General features: G+C 44.7%; 1 protein-coding gene across 1 annotated transcript in view; it reads left to right on the plus strand.

The window, feature by feature from the left end:
* The window catches only part of LOC310697348 (uncharacterized protein), a 330,617-nt gene extending 310,816 nt beyond the window's left edge, over positions 1 to 19,801 (plus strand). Inside the window, exon 3 of the transcript XR_014521004.1 lies at positions 19,614 to 19,801. The gene's annotated coding sequence lies outside the window, so the exon portion shown is untranslated. The remainder of the gene's footprint in view (positions 1 to 19,613) is intronic.
* Positions 19,802 to 20,493: the final 692 nt, after the last annotated feature.

Raw genomic sequence — 20,493 nt, forward strand, 5'->3', positions numbered from 1 at the left:
CACAGCATATGCAAATCAGTCTGTGGAAAGCAGAGGTGTATCATGTAACTACAAAAAACACACACATAAAAGAAAAGCAAACAAACACAGCGAGGAATGAGTTTAGGCAGGTGCAGGGTAGTCCTCACTGAGGGATGAGCTTGCTGACCAGCCAGCAAATTCCTAAATCAAATGCTCTCTCTGACTCAATGTAGAAACCATCTCCTAGGTTTGCTGTAAAGATACAACGCTTGACAGGAGTTCCATTGAGGAAAAGCAAGGTGTGTACAGAAGCAACCAAGCAATCAGTTCTCACCCTGCTAAGAAGGGTAATGAATAGTTTAGGTAACAGTCCTTACATTAATGGCGTATTTTTCACATTTAGAAAGTGATTTGTACCCAGAATGGGCGCCCGGCTAGCCCTTTTCAAAAACCGATGTGTCCGAATTAGAGCTCCTCTGCAGTGAACGAGAATGGCTGTGGAGCTGGCTGCTGGCCCTGGCTGTCTGCAAGTGTCCCCCCCCCCCTTTCCCCACAGGCTTCCATGGCCAGCCTTGATCCTGTCAGTATCAAGTGAGCATCCCTCCACTCTTCAAAGCGCAAGCCGGTTTATTTATTATTTTGCTCGGAACCATTCAAACTTGCTGCTCCGATTTTGTAACAGGCCAAACTCCAATCCCTAGCAGGATAAACAAGATTGCAGGGCTAATGATTTGTGAGCTTGGCCTGGATGCCATTTTGCAGCAGAAATTCCAGCCCGAGAGACTTTGCAACTTGCTAATAAAGCACTTTTGGCGGAAGCTGTGCAAACAGGATTTCACAGTCCCCAAATCTGGGTTTCTAGTACTGGTGCAACCTGCAGTGACAATGACTCTTTTCAGAGTAGCTTAACCCTCCAATAATAAACCAGTTGTAGTTGTGCCAGTTTGTCTCTCTCCTGCCCGCCAATCTCTCCCCCCCCAATTAATTTATGTCTTTTGATAGGTAGCGAGAACCCCTGCACATTTTACACAAGAGCCTTGATCATGTCTCTGCTGAATTTTCTGACAACTGTAAATAGTTTAAACCCTTCCTTGTTAAAAACCATTTTGTTTGCGAATTAAAATAGCCATATTCATCCTTCCACTGGCAAAAGAAGACAGAGGTGGAGATGGGCTGCAGCAGTTTTGTGCTGGTTGCCTTTGCTATCATTGTGAGATAGACTTCAGTTTTTAATTTAGCATTCTGAATGGGCTTGACCAGGCAATTAATTAAAGAGGAAATTCTTCTAGCTGTTGAAAAGGAATTAAACTTTTGATCAAAAATAGGCAAGGAAAGAGGGTGGGTAAGAGAAAACAAATGACCAGTGAGAGAATGAAGTAAAAGATTCACTGGTCACATCCTGCCTCAGTGATCCAATTTGGACATAATGCTAAGCCAAATCATAGCTTAGCACAAATGTGCTACAGCAAAGGGGCACGGGTGGTGCTGTGGTCTAAACCACTGAGCCTCTTGGGCTTGCCTATCAGAAGGTTGGCGGTTCGAATCCCCACCACACGGTGAGCTCCCGTTGCTCTGTCCCAGCTCCTGCCAACCTAACAGTTTGAAAGCACACCAGTGCAAGTAGATAAATAGGTACCGCTGTGGTGGGAAACGGTGTTACCATGCACTCTGGTTTCCGCCACAGTGTCCTGTTGTGCCAGAAGCAGTTTAGTTATGCTGGCCACATGACCTGGAAACCTGTCTGTGGACAAACACCGGCTCCCTCTGCCTGAAAGCAAGATGAGCCCCGCAATCCCATAGTTGCCTTTGATTGGACTGAACCATCCCAGGGTCCTTTACCTTTACCTTTTACAGCGAAGGTTTCTGCCGCTGTGCCCTCGCCTGGTCGTGTTGCTGCTGCGCTGCCCAGGTTTCGCTTAGCAGCATAGGTGAGGTGGTCCAGTGTTGAAAACCCATTCCTGTTTCTTCCATAACTAGGTCTCTGCCTCTAATGAGCTGCCCAAGTAGCATGATTTTAGCCATTGAGAAGAAGCCTTCTCACCCTTTGGGCTGATTGGAGCCAATCAGAGTGAAAGGAAGTGAGTACGCCACTAAGGATTGGCTCCTGGGGTCACTCTGGAGAAGCCGTGCAAGAAGAACACCGAGGAGTCATGTGCGCTCCACAGTTCAGCACTTAGGAACACTGAAAACACATGGTGCTTTGGTTTCAAGAGAATGGCATGCAGCTTCTCTTTTGTACAATGGAACTTTGAGGAAAACAGAACTTCTCCAAAAGGAGATATTGGAGCGCTCCAAATAATTTGCCCAAGTACACACACAGAAAATGGTAGACCTAGCTGAAAGGCGACACATGGAGAGCAGCATTGATCATTGCAACCAATAGCAAATTATCATTACTCTATAATTATAAGATTATTGTGTAACCTTAGAATGTTGTATAGCTTTAGAAGGGTGTGTGGCTGTGACTACAGTGGTACCTCGGGTTACATACGTTTCAGGTTAGAGACTCCGCTAACCCAGAAATAATACTTTGGGTTAAGAACAGAAATCTTGGTCCGGCGGCGCAGCAGCAGCGGGAGGCCCCATTAGCTAAAGTGGTGCTTCGGGTTAAGAACAGTTTCAGGTTAAGAACAGACCTCCGGAACGAATTAAGTACTTAACCCGAGGTACCACTGTATAAAGAAGAGATCCTTCAAAATCACTTCTGAATCTGCCACTGCACTGCTGCTTAGCGGTCCATCCAGACATGGGCTTATGGTTTGTCTCCCCCAGAGTGTCATGAAAGGGCTGCTCACCGTTTGTTACCTAATGTGTTGTTGCTGTATTTTTACTGCCAGAGAGACAGAGAAGCACTTGTACAATTTTCTGCCTGAGGTGCCTTAAGTATTATGCACCTTGATTTGGGGAGGGAGGGGGTATCATTTACTGCTTCACTCCAGAGAAGTGTCTTGGCCTACTGGCTCTGCTAACATTTGTCTAAGTCCCCTGGATACGTTGACAGTTTTCCCCTTAAACAAGAAACCTGCAAAATAAAAAGCAAAAAGAACACAAACTAAAGCTCAGATTCTTAGGACCCAGTGGGGAATAAGTACTTTATTCTGCATTAGAAGCTGACCCCTTGCATTAGTTGACACAGAAATTCCAGAGTCTTTCATTTTACAGTCCTGCTTGTCTGTCAGACGGGTGTCATGGGGCAACAAGGAGTCTGACTGCTGGTCCCATGATCCAGCTAGCTAAAATGCAACCTTTCGTATCTGGGAGTCTGACATAGTTCTGGGCTACAATCCAACACAGCGCTGAATTCTTTGTATTCAGTAGGTTTTGTATTGGTTTGAGGCCCTGATGTTTAGAACTGGCTCCCCGACCCCCCCCCCCCAATGGAAAATGGCTATTTCATTAGAAGGGGCAGTTTCCTGATAAATGTCAGGTTTTAAATTTTCTTTTTTAAAAAATACAAAAACAAAATTCCTCTCAGTTTGAAGATGAATTGTTTTCTTCAATTTTTTATTTATTTATTAAAAAATTAAATCCAACATTTAAGACTATGGTTGAGTCAATAAAATATACAGTATCTGACAATCCTATATCCCTGCTCTCTCCTTCTATTTTCTATGTACACCAATATGTATGTTCAATGTATAACACTTTGCTCTTCTATTTATAATAACTGTATAATGTGCTTTTACAGATATCTTTTAGTTTTTCTAGTATTTAATTTTTATTTTTTTTGCTTTATTTATTATTTCTATGTTGCCTGGTTTTAAGCAGATGCTCTTTTATATAGGTAAAGGCGTAGTATTTTCTTATTTACAGTTTAGTTGGCATTCACTTTCTGCCATTGATGGTCTTTACACTCATCAGCTAGTCAATGTTATTCTGGCTTTTAGCTCTCTAAAGCACAATCATGTATGATGGCTGAAAGCCTTAAATAGTGTGATTTCATGGGTTCCTCCAGCTTTTTCTCTGATATTATTGTTGCCATTTGTTTCCTTTTCCTTTTTTCTTTTCCACCTGAAGCTGACTGTTGAAAGACTTGCTGTGCTCTGCTTCCATATGTTTAAAGCAGAAGGTGAACACTATAGCAACTTTACTTTTAGAGAAGCCTAAACATCTTGTAATACGCCAATTAATACCATATGCTGTGTTTATAATAACCAGCATTTACAAAGCCTCCTGGCCACTGTTAGGGCTGCCATGCTCCAGCACGTTAGCAGAAGTGGCTGAATAGAGCAGACTGAATCCAGAAAATAAGACAAGGCTGACGAAGCCCGGTTGGGCAAAACAAGGAATTATCCTGGAATCCTTGTCTTATTTTCTGCATGTGCCATTCTTCCAAGTTCTTCGTCTGAAACCTGCATATGAGGAACGCTAGAATTCTTAAAAGCATCTTCACACACACACAAAATGCATCTTCACGTGGAACTCTACAAGATATTAAAATTCCACACCGTAGATATTGCTAATATAAGAACTGAATAGATTGTATTTCCTGGTCAACCTGCTGGACTTTAATTTCTCATAATACGTTTTGTTTATTTGGTAAGTTGGTCTATAGAACCATATATTTTTTATATGATATGTTGAATCGCATTTGAAAAAGAATTTATACAGTTACATACAGCCTGTTACATTGTTTGTGTTGTTGTCGAAACTAGTGGTGCACAAGCAGAGCTGAAGCAGTCAGACATATTGAAGGGAAGAGCGAACCAGGCAACTAACAGAATGAAACCACTACACATACTGAATAGTGTTATGAGTTTGTGGGTGCTATACCCCTTTAATCCCTGGATCTAGCAAGTGTTGGAAGCTAATCAAAAGCCAGGCTAGCTTCCTGAACCCCTTGATCTAGCAAGTGTTAAAATATAAGCCAGGCTAGCTTCCTGTTGAGGTGATCGCCTAGGTGATCGGCCATTAAGAGAACGAAGGAAAGGAGCCTCTTTGCCAAATAACAAATGGATGGTGCTCCTCCTTCAACTCTTAGATAGTTGTAAGGATAATTCCTGAGCTGCAAGCAGAGTTTCCTGTGATGCAAACTATAAGTAAAGCATCAAGCTGGATAGAGAGTCAGAAAGTTATGTTTGATGCCTGTTTCAATCCACGGCTGTGGCTATGGGAGAAGCAAGACCCTTTTCGGGGTGTTGATGCAGTGAACGCCTCCATCAGAGGTTCAGATTGTAAATATGTGTAAATAAACCATATATCATAAAGACACCACTGTCTCCGCTGTGCCTCATTCCCAAAAGGAAACATGAACCTTGGGTAAGCGCCTTAAACCCCAAGAATCTCACACCACTCAGAGATTGGGGTAGTGTACAAAAAATGCTAGTCTCTTTCCAGTACACTGGTGTAGGGGTTGGACTAGGGCCTGGGAGACCAGGGTTCGAATCCTTGCTCAGCCATGAAGCTCACTAGGTGACCTTGGGCCAGTCACTGTCAGCGTAATCTACCTCATAGCTTTGTTGTGAGGAGAAAACAGACAAAGGAAGAACCATGTATGCCACCTTGGATTTCCTTGAAGGAAAACTGGGAAATAAATGTACGAAATGGAACTAAATGTATAAAAGCACACTGGCCTCTTTACGTTCAAGAAGCCCAGGCTGAAGGCAACTTCTTTGGCTCCACCTGGTTGCTAAGCAACACTCCCCATCCCAATTGTGAGCCCAGTTTGCAGCCAGGGCTCTCTGGATGCAGCGAGAGCTGTTAATCAGCTCCGCACCCTGTGTGACTCTTGCTATTACATGTTTAGCACGTGAAAAACAAATTAACCCTTGCGCTTTGGCGTGAGAAATCTTGCCATCTGCGCCAATGCCACAAATTCCCTTTTTAAAATACAGTGGTACCTCAGGTTAAGAACTCGTTCCGGAGGTCCATTCTTAACCTGAAACTGTTCTTAACCTGAGGTACCACTTTAGCTAATGGGGCCTCCCGCTGCCTCTGCTGCCGCCGGAGCCCGAATTCTGTTCTCATCCTGAAGCAAAGTTCTTAACCCGAGGTACTATTTCTGGGTTAGCGGAGTCTGTAACCTGAAGCATCTGCAACCTGAAGGGTCTGTAACCCGAGGTACCACTGTAGGCTGATTCAAGGAGACACTGTTTAAATTTCCCATAGTGCTCCTGGCATAGCATCACTATGAGGCACTGTGGGAGATGTGAATAACCACCAGGGACAGCATAATGCTACTAGGGCATTAGAGGAGGCAAAAGTTAAGAAAAAATTTCCTTACAGTCAGTGGAAAGCCCCCCCCCCCCCATCAGCTTCCTATATTCCCCTGGACTCCTGCCACTGAATGTGCCGTGGTGTTGGGCACTGGGCGGAGTTGTGCCTCTTTGTGATTTGCCTGAGCGCTGCAGGGTAGGGTTGCACCATTTCATTTCCCCAAAACATTTACACCCTGCCTTTTGGGTGGTTGTTGTTGTTAGTAGTAGTAATTGCTCATGGTTATCATGGCATCATTTGGCCCTTGCCATATCCTGGTTCGTTCCAGGTATCAGCATGTAACACTGTGATTGATGGAGTGGTGTTGCTATACTGTGTCATTAAAAGTGAGTGGCATAATTTTGCTTGAAAATTTTGTTGCCTGGCTTACATAGCATCTTAAGTTATGTGAATGCAATGCCATCTTTAGCAGCATCTGTAATATTTATTCAGGGCACAGTTAAGGACTATTTAGCTATCTTTCTGAGTTTTTAAGTCTCACTGCTGATGGGTTGGTTATTTGTGTTTTCAATGCTTTGTTTATGATAAATTAACATAGTTTTATTGGTTTTATTATTTTATGTATTTTTAAACATTTTTAACGTTGATTCAGGGGCTTCTCTGTAGGGTATGCAATGAATCTACTTCAAAATAAAATAAAGCCAGCACTGGAACATAAGAGAGAATTGTTGTTTTAACATAGCCAGAGTTCCCACCTTGAGCATCAAGCTCCCAGATTGTCTTGGGTTGACATAAATTCCATGCTGTGGGCAGAATGTCTGGTTTTGAGAAGCGAAATTTAGAATACTCTTCCCTACCAAAAAAAAATATATATTGTCTGCCTCAGCCAGACTGTTAAAAGGACAATCGCCAACTGCCCTGGATGTAGCATTCCAGTAAGTACCTGCTACTGATTCCAAAGAGCTTCATTAAAAGCAGCTCTCATCTGAGGCAGAGAGAACAATAGATAGAATGGAATAGCGAACCATTAAAAATTACTGCATACAAAGGTCCTGTCCTGTATTTTCCATTTTGTTGCTCTTTTATTCTATTCATTTTGTTGTTAACTGGGAAATTGCCCTTCAATCACTTCTTAAGCTCTCGCATGAAAGCAGAAACAAGCATAGCATCTAACTAACTGCTGCCAAATTCCTCTGTGCTTGCTCCTATGAAGCAAGGGCTGTTGATTCTGCTTTCAGCTGTAAGCTTTTCCTCTGGTCTGCTTCCATGCAGGGAAACTTGCCCCTGAAGATAATCCTCATGACCTTTTCCTTTTGGTAAGACAACCGGCAGGTGGTCTTCTTGATCCACCTCAATGAATCCTGGCACTTGGTTCAACTTGTACCATACCCCACAACATTTTGGGAGGGCAATTCGGGGCACCATCACCACCACCCTGCTGACCCCGTCCCTTGCCCCCTTCCCTGCTACCAACCCCTTGCTCGCTCGCCTGCGCATCCCCCTCCCTCCGTCCACCACCTACCTTTCTCCAGTCGTCCTCCGCAGCACCTGGCCTGTGCCATCTCGGAAGAAGTAGCACAGGCTGGGCAGACCTTCCAGCAGGGCCAGCTTACCACATTTTGAAGGAAGTGACGTAAATCACATTACCATCTAAAAGGGAGTTTTGTTGTCAAACAGTTGAGTCCAGAGTTTAAAACTCTAACCCCTTGGAGATGTTTGTGGTTTTTTTTTATTTTCAGTCGTGAAGTATATAAATATTGTTAAGTAAAAAATAAAATAAAACCACATGCCGTTTTCGAAGAGGAATCTGAAGTAACCATGTATTTGGTCTCTATACATTGGCCATGCCGGCTGAGTCTCATGCGAACTAAAGTCCGGCCACAACTGGAGGACTATTCCTGGCTACTCTTGGTCTACACTGACTTGCAACCGACCCCAGGGTTTCAGGGTTAGAGAGGGTGGGGACTGAAGCTGAGACCCTCTGCATGCAAAGAATGTGCTCTACCTCTAAATTTACGGCCATTTTCTTTTCTTTTTCTTGTTAAAGATTTGATTGATTTTCCATTTTCAAAACAAATATCCAATATCAATACTAAACCTAAGTTTTTCACACACACACACACACACCCGTTGACTTCCCTTGGCTTCCATTTCTGGTTTATTACATCAAATGATACATTCTGCTGTTTATATACAATACTATGTTATGTTCTAGCTGTTCTTCACCCTGATAACCTGGAAAATGCTTGCTTATATTCTGGAGAGGAATTTCTGTGTCTATTAATAGACACCTTAGCCCCACTTCTTGCACTGGCAGTGTCGCCATCGTCGCCTGCTCGCTTTCCTCAACACACAAATCTGCAAATGGCAGCCACGTAAAACACTCTTCTAGGATTTTGCACCAAGTGAATGAGTGTACTTATTCCCCACAACCACCTTTGCCCTGGTTCCTCAGCCTCCAGCTTGCTCTAAACTATATACCATCTATGAAATTATTTTAACAAGACCATATACGTAAAAGCAAAGTCTCTGTCTGAGTAATGCTTAGGGAGAGTGGGGGGGGGAATTAAACTTCTCTCTAAACTAATTAAACTGTACTATGTGTCCTTGTGTAGTTCCGGGTGCTTTTCTGGTTCACTCAGTTTCAATAGCTACATAAAAATTGGAGCCAGGGCTCCTGAATGACTAACTCAGAACAAAAGCAGGTCCCCTGAGTATTCTTGAGCAGCCAGCAAACTGAGAGAAAGTTATTTCGGGTTAATCAATGTACTTCAGTTACAATCACATTTAACCCTAACGGTAAAGAGGTCTGCAAACAAGGAATTACTGTTCCAGGCTTGGAAGTGTCACTAACCAGACAGCTCTGCTCAGATGCACTTAGGCTTCGCGCACATATGTAGCACGAGTTTTCAAGGCATTTTCAGGACAAGGGGGAACTGGTGGCTCAAGATCTAAGGGGGGAAATGCCATGGATATTTAGAAAACCTTTAGCAGGCAGGTTTCACTTTCATGTCCAGAGATCCTATCTGATCACAATGTTTGGGATAAATGAATGAAGAATCAGAGTGTTCAGGAACACGAAGACAATTTAGAAACTATGTAGTACATGTTGATTCAGGACGGGGGAAGGACAGTGTTGCCCCCTTGCCACCAGCTATCCATGGCTCGCTCTGGCACAATCTGTCAAGTCGGAGAAGTAGAAGACACCTAACTGATGCAATCAATTCCAACTATTTACCAAACTTAATGTTTGATTGTACTATTTGCATTAAATATGCATGGAATGCTTGTTGGAGGGGGTATATGAGATTGTATTTTTAGAAAGTGAAAAGTAAACTTAAGAAGACAAGGAAAAGGTAAGTTATTTACATACTTGCATATAGATAGACATCTTTTCGGTAACACACCAAGACACCCTGAAGCAAAACCTTGGTTGCTACACCCCCGCCCTGCCAAACCCAGCTAGAGCCAACACTTTAAAAATCTTGCTGCACCATTCAAACAGCATTCTTTGCCTTCCTGTATTCTCTTCCTCCGTGATCTAAAGCAGGTTGCTTTTATCCTGCTCCATTGTATTTATGCCATTGATATTCTGCCTTTTCTCCAAGGAGCCAACACTGCATATGTCTCACACAGACCCTCAAAATAGATTAGACAGACCTTCAAGTTACCCAGTGAGTGTTACAGCTGAGGGGGGATGTGAACTTGGGTCTTCCCATTCCAGGTTGAAAACTCTACCATTACATCATGCTCACACAAACACCCCCTTTTTGCGTCTGGCTCCAAGTGGACTAATAAGCAGGTTTGGCAGCTGCCCTGGATGACGTAGTTCAAAGGGAGCATGTTCTTCTGTGTCAATGCTGCTCCTGGTGTAGCTTTCTCCCTATTCCAGAAGCAGAAAACCTGTGGTCCAGCAGATGTTGTTGGACTCCAGCTCCCACCAGGCCCAGCCAGCAAGGCCAGTGGTCAAGGAACGATGGAAGTTTGTAGCCTGGCAACTTGGGACGGTTCACAGTTTCCCCAACTCTGTGCTGTGCCATCTGCCCCAGAATCCTCTGCAATGCAGGCTCCCAGTTCACAGCAGGAGCTGCCTACTCCAAGAGCGGCCCGTGAGTCTGTGTGTAGCTCCTGAAGGCGCCTTCTCTGTGATGATACAGGGAGTGCTCCCAGCATGTTTCTGAGCACAATTCAAAGTGTTGGTGCTGACCTTTAAAGCCCTAAACGGCCTCAGCCCAGGATACCTGAAGGAGCGTCTCCATCCCCATTGTTCTGCCCGGACACTGCGGTCCAGCTCCGAGGGCCTTCTGGTGGTTCCCTCCCTGTGAGAAGTGAGGTTACAGGGAACCAGGCAGAGGGCCTTCTCGATAGTGGCATCCATCCAGTGGAACACCTTCCCATCAGATGTCAAGGAAATAAACAACTATCTGACATCTGAAGGCAGCCCTGCTTAGGGAAGTTTTTAATGTTTGATGTTTTATCATGTTTTTAATATTCTGTTGTGAGCTGCCCAGAGTGGCTGGGGAAATCCAATCCAGATGGGCAGGGTATAACTAAATAAATTGTTGTTGTTGTTATTCTGCTTGCAGAGGAAACCTGCTGCACAGAGAGAGGGGGAAACCAACACTGAGCCACCCCGAGCCGTGAGCTGATAAGTACTGCTAAGGCGTCCTAGGCTTATGCTCAAAGAGGAGGCTAGTCCATCCAAAGCTGTCTCCAAAGCAATGATTAATCTGCTTTAATAGATACTTTCCTCTCAGTCAGTATCAGGAGACTCAGTTGTGACTGCAGCTGCTGCTGTTGCAGTGAACCACACCCAACCAAAGGTGCTGAGTCACGACCCTTGAGTCATCAGCAGCTGAACTCTCCCTCACCAGCCTGGTGTCTGCCTCCACTGCCGCTTCTTGGGAGATGCCCTTCTGCAGACCTGATAACAGCTCTGCTGAATACCAGCTTTGCTGTTGAACTTGTCTCTGCCAACCTAGCAAGCTAGGCCAGTTCCATGTCCCCACCCGGCCAGCCCACTGTTGCATAGAGTTTCTATCTAGCCATATATTTATTCATTTCTATTCTTGACCTCCTCTCCTTAAATGTAGCTTGTAACCATGCCTGGGCAGCTCTCGCAGCCAGGTTGCAGAAGATCTTGGCAAAACATGTGTGTCGTATCTGATAATAATAATAAAAAGACTACACCAACCTAGCCAGACATGTGGTATGCTGACATGTGTTTTAATCTCATTTTCTTGCTGCTGATTTTTCATTATCTTTTGAATGTTTTAAACACCTGTTTTTAGCAGTCTTTTATTGATAATTTTAATGTGGTTTTTGTGTTTTAACTGCTTGGAGGCTGTATTACAATCAAATGGTATATAAATGTTGTGAAATTAATGAAAATGAATAAACTACAGTTGGTAACACTTTGATTCAAATGTTTGTATGCATGCATGTAGCACACCTCCTCTTTGGATGGGAATTGATGATGAAAACATACAGTCATACCTTGGGTTACAGATGCTTCAGGTTGCGTTTTTTGGGGTTATGGACCGCCAAAACTTGGAAGTACCAGAAGAGGTTACTTTCGGGTTTCAATGGTCATGCATGCGCAGAAGTGCTAAATCGCATTATGCGCAGAAGCGCCAAATCACAACCTGTGTGTGCACAGATGCGCCACTGCAGGTTGCAGATGCTGCGGGTTGCAAACGTGCATCCTGCACGGATCATGTTCGCAACCCAAGCGTCCACTGTATTTTAAAAATGAAATGAAATGCACACATTAGTAGAGCTGAAAACGTCAGAAGCTAGACTGAGTAATATATTGCCTGTTCAGAGAGGGGGAGAGAGGAAGAGAGAAGAAAACTACTGGGAAGGATACAAAAAGAATGTCTTTCCCATATCTGCTGCCCAAGAGTGCAAGGACCAAGTCAAGCCAAGTGATGGGTGCATTGGAGGTCTTCAAACACAGGTTGGGCGGGCAGCTGTTGTGTATCTTCTGGCCCCAGATTTCCTGCCCTGAGTGGGAAATTGCACTAGACGGCCAACAAGTTTTTCTCCAGCTCCATCACCCCCTTTAATAGCAAACTCAGGTGGGGAGGATTCGCTACTGCTTTCACTTCACAATACATTGTGCGTTGCATTTTGGATTCATTGTGGAAATATGAGGAGTTGACAATTGTGTCATTAAGGAACTGGCTTCCATGGCTTTTGATTGCACAGCATGCTCCCAGAGATGCTGCAGACATTGCTACATCGTTGTGAGCTGTGCCAGCTGGAGGCTTTTTTCTGGTTTTCTCATAGTAAGAATCTCCACTGATTATGGCCAGTGGGGGTGGTATTTGCCAGTGGGAGGGTTAGTTTAACGTCACAAAAGCCCATATACAAGAACACGGCATCCCAGGAAAATATTGGGAGAGAGGGAAATCTGTGGTTGCTGGTCAAGCTCATTGTGTACAAAGCAGGCTTTGTTCCTCTCTCAGTGAGAATGTTCCTTGGAGGGCAATTCTACACTATAAATGTAACCTAGTTTCAAACATGATCAGTGCTTATGATCCCTGTCCTATGGGAAGCTAGGAACTGTGTTGATAGTATTACTTGCCAGGAATCCCTATGAAATGTGACAAAAGGCGGAATCCTCAAAGGTGGGTGATTGGAAAGAGTTTGTTTAGGGGAGTGCCAAGGTTTGCAAAAGTTCAATAAGTTATTGGGGGGGGGGTCTTAAGGAAGGCCCACCCACCCAAACAGGGGGCTGTCTGTCAGAGGAGACCTGGAAAACTGGAGTGGGGAGAGGGAATGAAATGAAGTATCCTAGAGGAATTCCAGATTGGCTGGCTGGCTGGAACACCAAATAGGAGCAGGCTGTAGTGCAATGCTTTGTTGCAAGCCCCCTTGTGAACCATTTTGAGACAATACTGAGACCACAAAAATATGCAAGGAGCACATTTTCTGTAACCTCGTCTGACCCTACGTGCCATCTTCCTTCTTTGAAAACCCGTGTCAGAACAGACAACTATCCAAGCAATCTTGGCAATTGCTTTTGGGGAAGCAATGGAAACATGGATGAGCAAGCTCAAATGAAATTTGACAGTGGCGAGCCTGGCCCTGTCCTGGTCACATTTAAATGGAGGGGTGGAGATCAAGAATCCATTTTTAGAGCAAAAGGGCGAGAGTGCCAAAAAGGAAAAGAAAAGTGGTAGAGCACATGATCTGCATACTAAAGCAACCAGAGTTAAATGGACCAGAAGATGGACTTGGTAGCTTGCTCTGTTCCTCCTTATATGTGACTTGGTTTGAAATAAGAGGACCTGCTGCTGTCCAATGTCGCTTGAGTCCTGGTTAACATATATGATGAGCATGTATTCACACACATTCTAAAGAGGCCAACGGCATTTTCATATTGTTAGCGGTGCATTTCTTTCTTCTCCTGGGCTCCCATGTAACTGAGCTTGATGGTTGTAAGACTAAACCAAAAGGTAATGTTTCAGTGCAGGGTTCACAAACATAGTAATGGATTAAATTTCTGCTCCAAAGTGCTCTGCATCTCAAGTAGTATCAGTGACCAGACAGACCTGTGCTCCCCTCGCCCTGCCCACACTCACTGTTGGCGTGGTCTCCACCCCAGACAGTAAAGATCACTGTGGAAAGCTTGAAAAAATATGTGTGTCCATTTGCTTCAGGCTTATGCCTTTAAAGAACACAGAAACATAGAAGGGTAGAGTTGGAGGGGACCCTGAGGATCATCTATTCCAACTCCCCACAATGCAAGAATATGCAGCTATCCCATACAACAGTGGTTTTTGACCAGGGTGCCCTGGTCAGGTGTGCCGCAGGCAACACTGGCCTCTGTCCCTCTTTCTTTCCCTCCCTCTTCTGATGCCCTCTCACATCACTGCCTTCCAAAAGCTTGCACAGCTGTTTGTTGTAGCAGCCCTGGCTAGAAGCTCTGTAGGTAAATGGTCTTCTGAGGCTGGCCAGGGGGTGCTTCCAGGGGGGCAGTGTGAGGAGGCACATCTCTTTGGGGCAGGGAGGGCACCTCAGAAATTGGGGGGGGGCAGCTGCAGCCACCCAGGAGAGGGGAGAAGAGAGGAGGCTGAAGAACACTCCCCAAGGGAGGGTGTTCAAAAAGAGGTGAGGGGCCGCTGGCTCTGCAGGCAAATGGTGACATTACTGGGCTGCTGAGCCCCACAGGGGTGCCGCAGAAAGAATTTAGTTGGCCAAGGGACCCGTGGACCAATAAAGGTTGAAAACTTCTGCCATCCATACAAGGATCGAACATGCAACCTTGGCCGTATCAACACCACATGCTAACCTGCTGAGCTATCAATGACAATTTCTATCAACAAAGTCATCAAATATAAATAAATCATAGGCCCCTTGAGAGTATGTAAACTCCAGGCGTTGTGCATTTGACCACTGGCTACAGTTCCTGGAGCCCGGCTTGTTTCAATGCATTAAGGATGTGTGAGTAATGCACAGTTTGTCCTCAGCAATGATGTTGCTGGTAGCAGTATTCAGCTGCTACCTGGACTGGAGGAGAGGAATAGCTGAGCATTTAACAGAATGGCAAATGTTTATCACAGTGCCATACAAAATGGTAGGCAGGGTTCAACTGGGTGGTGCAAACTCGAAAGGTCTGAATTTTACTGAATTAAATGAATGCTGAATCATGTTCTTCGTGGAACAGGAAGCATAAATTCTGCAAACTCTGTAACTGAGAGCCGTTGCGTGTGAAAAACAAGTGTGTGGTATCTGTCAGTGCAAGGATTTTTTCATGCACAATGGGCCTCCCCCTCTCCCCATGCACACCCTGTGCCCTTCCCAAATCTGCTCCAGAGGTGTTGGGAGAACAGATTTAGGAGCCAGGTGGTGAAAGGGAAGGAGAGAAGTTCTGCTCTGTAAGTGGAGATTCTTACACTGATGGACAGTTTGAGTTGGCTACCATCCTCTGTGTATATTAATTTGAAAAATATTTCACATTTAAACCTAACTGAAGTTGCACCAATGTATATTTTAGTGGTAATGTAAGCCGAATGGTTAATGTATATAACAACTGACCATTGTGCATGTTCACCAGGCTTCATGGAGAATGAGCATATAATCTGTTTAAGAAGGGAAATGGTACACCTTTTCCAGTTAATACACACAATCTCCAACAGGCCTTGGAGAATTTGCATATTGACAGCATTTAGTACATTCTCCAGGCAATATGCACATTCCCTGGTTACTTTTTGTTTTTATCACATTTCAAACAGGTCGCTTATGCAATGGTCCGGCAATGGTGATGCCTCTTTTTGCTGAAGATGAAGATACAATACAAGAATGCTATGAGGTTTATAATTTTTTTAAAATCAAAGTCCACAGCAGTGCTTATTTAAAGAAGCTTCCAGGGCATTACAAAGTGCATAATAGTAGAATTATCAGGCAACATTTTGGTAATTCAGATCAGGCTTCCCTCTCTTTTTCTTTCTCCCTCTGATTTTTAAAACAATGAGCACTTTATCCCATAATAAGCTCTAATTAGATTAATCTGTTTCTGTAGCTGACAGGTCAGATGTCTTCACTGAAATAGATGTCTGCGTTCTTATTGTGTCTTCATTATTGGATTAAATTTTGATCCAGGCAGGGAAATTCTTCCCTGGCTCATGTGTGTATGTGTGGGGGGGGGGGGGTTACTGTATGTGAATGTGAATTATAGTGCTGGTCCACATTTGAGCATTGTTTAGCTGTTAATACACTTCCTCCACATTTGAATTAGACCACGTTGCACATATCCACAGATATTTGAATCTGTATATGAGGAGCAACATTGGTCTTTTCCATTGATAGTAGTAGGAATTCCCTTTTGTGTTTGTCCCCACCTTCTAATTTGTTGGTTCTATTATGCCAGTTAAGTACCAGCTGGGCATGTGAACAGATAGCTTCGTGTGCATCTTGGTTCTGTTTGTTTGTTTGTTTGTTTGTTTGTTTGTTTGTTTGTTTGCTTAATGAATCCCAGCCCAGGAAGTATGCAAAAGCAAAGAGTCAACTATAAATTCTCAACACACACTTTTGCAGTCTCCCAGTGTGGACAAGCCCATGGAGTCACTGGCCACATTTACACAACATGCCAACCCAACCCATGGCTTAGCATGAATGTGTGGACATGCTGGCACCCATGGAGGAGATCACAGCTCCCCCCCCCCGGGCTTTCTAGGGCAGTGCAGCAAGGGGTGGTTTAGTGTGACATCTCAGTTTGGGATTGTGGTTGAAGTCTCTTCTCTTTAACCATGATCTGTGGCCAAGGTTTGTCTTATGGTTATTATAGTTCATGGTTTAAGAGGAGAAACCTTAACCTTGATCATGGGTTCAGACAACATGCTAGCCAAATCTTGGTTTAATTGCTATCGTGTGCTGACTTGGGGAGGAAGCTAGCACAAAGTGGGTACAAACTCACCAAGAGCCAGCACATCTGCACAGCCACAGCAAGCTATACTCTGGTCAGCAAGCTAAACCAGGCCAGTGTGGAATAATGGATAGAGCATGGACTTGATCAGTGGGAAGATGGGGGAATAAATTCAGAATGAATGCTTATGGTCCTATAACTGCCCCACAAACAAACCCAAATGAATGCTCAGACCGGGTGTAATCTAACCTCTGCATAAGCCTTGTGCAAGCAAAGCAGAATGAATGCTCATTAAACAGGTCAGCTGGAGGCACCCTCAAGAGTGCAGTAGTTGCAGAAAAAGGGGGATATAAATAAATAAAGCTTGACTGACTTATTTAGAGACTGTGATGCGTATTTTTTGTGTGTGTTTGTGTGTGTGTGTCCTAGTGCAATGTAAGGAATGTTAGAATATGACCCACAAACTAACGTATACCTGCAAGCATAATTGTTAGCAAACAACTATAACATCATTGTCTGCCAAAATAAGTGCCAGATAGGGATGATTGCTGATCCATCCCGTACAGCAGTTGGTCTAATGACATGTTATTTCTGATTAGAATCCTTAACAAAAAGCCACACTATCTGAACTTTAGCACAACAGAAGGAGAATGAATCACAGCTATTACTGGAAATAAGAGGTTCTATGACTGCAGTCGCAGGGAGAACGCAAATGTAACTTCTCGGTACAAAACATGAGCAGGAGGCCGATCAGACAGGAGACCTCACTTTTTCCTGCTCATGATTAGAGTTGCCAATGTGCCAGAAAAAAATAAAAAATACAATCCACAAAAATTGCCTGTTTTTGTTTTTAAATCAGACTAATTTCCAGAAATGCAAGAGGCAAGGCTGTTTAATACCACCACCTGCCCCTGCCCACTTCCCTTGCTCAGGAATGGCTGTTGCATTCTCCACTGGCTCTAAGCTCTAGCTTGCTGCTGCAAACCTGGAGTAAAGACCTACCAATGAATGCTCAGCACCCAAAATAAGGGCTGGGAGCTCCTTTATAATTTTCCATGGGACAGCCTCTCAAGGAGCTCCTGTGAAAGAAAAGGTCTGCTCTGCTTCTTCTCAGTCACTGTTGTGGCTCTTTGCTCTCCTCTTCCCTCCATTTGTAGGTTTCCCTCTATTTCTCTGAAGCCTTCTTTTATTTCCTGAATTGGTTTCAGTACGTATGTGTGTAAGTGTGCAGGACACGTATGAAGAATCTGTGCCCTTCTAGTTGTTGGTGGACTCCAGGTTTTTCAAAGTACATTTTCCAACTGCACAAATTTCCCACTGGACACAACACTGCAGCTGAAAGGACACAAAGTGTGCTCTAGTCCATGCTTACCCCCTATATCAGTGGCAGTAACCATTATTTATGACTTTGCCTTAGCTCAGTAACTAACAGGGACACAGGTTATTTACAAGGGTATAAATAAGTGTTACCGGAAGAGGAGGTTCCAGGCAAAAGCAAGTAGGAGTTTTAAAACATATAGCTTGGGCAGTCTACGTACAGAAACTGAGCACATTCTATCTATATATAATTTGGGTGCACACTATCCCTGACATTGCCTGGCATTTAAATGCCTAATCAGGGGTCGGCAAACTATGGCCCCCAGGCTGGATCAGGCCCACCATGTCAGGAAATCTTGCCTCAATCAGGAGAAACTGGCCACTCTCCAGGCACCCGGCTTGATCTCCTGTTGACCTCCCTGTCTGCATTCCCGAGCAGGATCCAGGCTAGGTCACGATCGGCGATCCTCCTCAAACGTGAGAAGAACACACCCCTCTTCCCTGCCCCCAGGCAGGGGAAAGAGATAGACAGAAATGTATTTACATGCCTTTATTTCTGTCTTTGCAGCGTTACAGAGAAACACCTCTGCTCTCTTCAAACTCCAACAGCAGAGAGACAAACTCCTCCTCCTGTACTTCCTGTACAGGTTATATTACACTCTGAGCTAATTTCTGTGCTTTGCACTGTGAATAGACTGTCCCTCTGTTCCCACGGAACAGTCCCAACATTCCCATTATGTTTTGCTTTCATGCTAGCAGCTGCTCGCGGCCGCATTGCTTCTATATCGTAACACACCAGAGCTCTAAATCCAGCCTGCCCAGCCATTTAAGAACCTGCCGCGAAGCCGAGATTCCCAGCGACGGCGACGGAAGGAAGAGGCTGAGCAGCAGTGGCTCTGCCAATCAAACGCCGTGCCTGGTTTACCTCAGCGCAGTGCGGTGTTTGATTGGCAGAGTCATCCCCACGCTGTTCTGAGGTAAACCAGGCGCGGCGTTTGATTGGCGGAGCCGCCGCTGCTTGGCCTCTTCCTCCCGCCCCCGCCACCCTAGTGCTCCTGTGGCTGCTGCCGCTCTGCGTCCCCATGGGGGGGGTGGCAGCGGCATCCCTGGAGGAGGATAGCTGGCCTGGGCTAGGACTCGGCGGGGCTGCCACCGTCGCATTCCCATTGGTGGCCAACGTGACAGTGGAGGATGATGAGGCTGGTGATGAAGTGGCCCAGGTAGCGGCCTTTACCTCCAGGGAGCAGGAAGGTGAGGGGGGGGGGAAACACCTGCATGGGGCGGCAGCTGCAAGTGAGGCACCAGCTCATCCTTGTCTCAGTCTCCATGTTCCTTGAAGCGGAGCATCGGACAGTGCGTGTCACTCTTGGTCAGCTCCTGCAGGTTCCCGGCTTCCGAGGCACCCAGCTCCCACGAGCGCACCAACCCACTCTCCAAAACTTCCCATCAGCCCCCGACAGTGTCTGAGGGACAGTGAACCGGCCCCGTTTAAAAAGTTTGAATACCCCTGTGCTTAATCAACATATGCACCTAATATGTCTAATTCCCATTTTGTTCAAATTAAACAATATCAGCTTTCCAGCTACACTCCCCACTTTTCGCGTCCAAGGTTGGTGGATATTGGTGGATTCCAGATCCCATCAGCTCTGCCAGCGTGGCCAAAGGTGAGGGAAAATGAGAGCAGGAGTGCAACAGCATGTGGAGGGCTTGCCCAGCCCTGGCACAGGCAGTTCTGGATGAATCACAACTGCACAGCCCTTCACAAGTGCTAATATATATTAGCTAATATATCTTCATTTCTTTTTAGGTTAAAAGGCTGAGGCTATCTCCAGAAAGCTCTGAAGGCAAAAGGTTTGGTGGGAGGAGTTGCTTCTTCTTTCACTTCCCAATACATTGTGCGTTGCATTTTGGATTCACTGTGGACACAATTGTGTCATTAAGGAACTGGCTTCCATGGATTTTGATTGCATGGCCTGATCCTGGGAATGCTGCAGACGTTGCTACATCTTTGTGTGCTGTGCCAACTGGAGGCATTTTTGTGTTGTCATAATAAGGATCACCACTGATTGTGTGTGGGGGGGGGGAGGGTTAGTTTAACATCACAAAAGCCTATATACGAGAACATGGCATCCCAGGAAAATATTGGGAGAGAGGGAAATCTGTGGTCATGCTCATTGTGTACAAAACAGGCTTTGTTCTTCTTTCAATGACAATGTTTCTTGAGTTGGGAGTACAATCTTACACTATAAATGTAAGCTGGTTTCAAACCTGATCAATGCTTATCACTGTCTTCTGGAACGCTAGAAACTGTAGTTCGTCAATGGGCTAGAGATTTCTAACAAAGAGCATTTGACAAAACCTCAGAGGTGCTTGATTTGAAGGATGCATAACACTCAAAACTGTTTCTTACTAGTTTTGATTTGTAGTCTAAATGCCATGGTTGTAACTGGATGATGAGCTGGTGTAATTTTACATTTTTTGTTGGGTACACAATTAAAAAAAAATTGGGGAAGGGAACTCTAGTTTGTATATGTGTGTGTGTGTGTGCGTGCGTGCGTGTGTATAAAATTCACTTATTTTGGAAAGTTTATAAACTGCCAAACATTACATAAAAAAAGATAAAGCAACAGAAATGCAACAGATAAAAATAGACAAAACATTTCTCAAAAACGAAATCAGATACTTTC

Source organism: Podarcis liolepis (genome assembly GCF_965112155.1).
Source record: "Podarcis liolepis genome assembly, chromosome: 2".
In the NCBI taxonomy this organism is placed as follows: Eukaryota; Metazoa; Chordata; class Lepidosauria; order Squamata; family Lacertidae; genus Podarcis; species Podarcis liolepis.